The following is a 1,610-nucleotide window of genomic DNA, read 5'->3' as shown; positions in this document are numbered from 1 at the left end:
ATCTGTGTTAGCCATTTGGCTCAGTACCTTTTTCAGTGAGACAGATCACATCCTCCTGCTTCTGTGGTCTGGGCAGGAGTGGGAGGAATCAGCTTCCTCCTTCCCAGAATTCTCTTGTTCTCATTACATCATTTCTATTTCCTATCTGGTTTTCCTGCCTATATTTCCTGCCTGGCCAATCAGCGTTTATTTATAACATGATTGACAGAATACAGACAATTGTCCTGCACTACTCCTCATTCTCTACACCACAATACACTGGCATTTCTTATTTCAGGTATTACATTTCTCTACTCTAAGTTTCCATGTCCACACATGCGTAATTTTACCCTGGAAATATTCTCCTTCATACTTCAATAAGTGGATCACATGTGATTCTGATTTGACCTTGTATAGCTCCTAACTGATCTTTCCTGTCCTTTGAGGCTATGAAACCACAAAACAATTCTAAGTGAGGTCATTATCATCTTATGAATTCATAAGCAGAATAATGCAATAATGCATTGTTCTCATTTCAAATTGCCAATTGACTCTTCTCTGTCAATTGATATGATAGCCACAGAAGCAGCTTACCTCTTTAGTTCAAGCATTGTCTGATTTGCTAATTTTTTTCCCTATCATAACACATAGGGAAGAAAAAAGAACTAAATATTCTTAAGATGTAGCTATTTACTAAAACATTCAATCAAATGTTGAAAACTGATATTTTTCTTATTCCTTACAAGTAATTATTGTTACTCCATTTCTAGATGAAGATCTGACTTCAGGGTGGAGGGATAATATCTTGAGAATGTTAATATATGGGTAAAAGAGATCATATCAACTTAGTTCCATGCCCACAGCACCTAATTCACTAATCAACAATGCAAGAATTCAGTGAATCTTCATTGGAGATTCATTAGAAAGACATTGCATTAAAGCATGGGTTATGGAGAAGCTGCTATCCACAATAGAAACTACTCAGATAATTGGGGTTATTGTAACACAGGATAAGAAATAGCAGTAGAGGCAGAAGGTAAGAAATATTTTTTCACAAAGGAATGTAATGCTTTGACTAGGCTTATGGCTATAGCACTCTGATGTTAATATCCAAGAGGATCTGGTACCCTCCCTCCATCAACCACATGCAGTAGATTACAAGACCCCCAGTAGATGTCTGAAACTGAAGATGGTACCAAATCATTCATTCATTCATTCATTCATATATATATATACATATATATATGATAAAGCTTAACTTATAGGTTGGAAACAATAAGAAATGAACAGTAATTAATACTAAAATGGCGAGTCTTATTATTCTTGTGCACTTGGATCCATTATTAAGTAGAATAAGGGTAATTTAAACACATGAACTTAGAATTCCATGAGCTGTATTGTTCAAAACAACTACCCAGTCATGTAGTATACAGAGTGTGGATATGCTGGCAAGGGGAGGTTCTGGATACAGGTAGGATGGAGTCAAGAGTGTGAGATTTCACTATAATACACAACTAATGATTTACTTATTTTTTGGTTTTGATAACATTTGTTTCATTTATTTTATTTTATTTTTATTTTTTATTTTTTTCCTATTTTTTTTTATTGAGAAAAGGAAAAAAAAAGTATCC

This window comes from Microtus ochrogaster, linkage group LG4 (genome assembly GCF_000317375.1).
Source record: "Microtus ochrogaster isolate Prairie Vole_2 linkage group LG4, MicOch1.0, whole genome shotgun sequence".
NCBI classification, from domain to species: Eukaryota; Metazoa; Chordata; class Mammalia; order Rodentia; family Cricetidae; genus Microtus; species Microtus ochrogaster.
The sequence above is the reverse complement of the archived record's forward strand: the minus strand, read 5'-3'. Positions refer to the sequence as shown.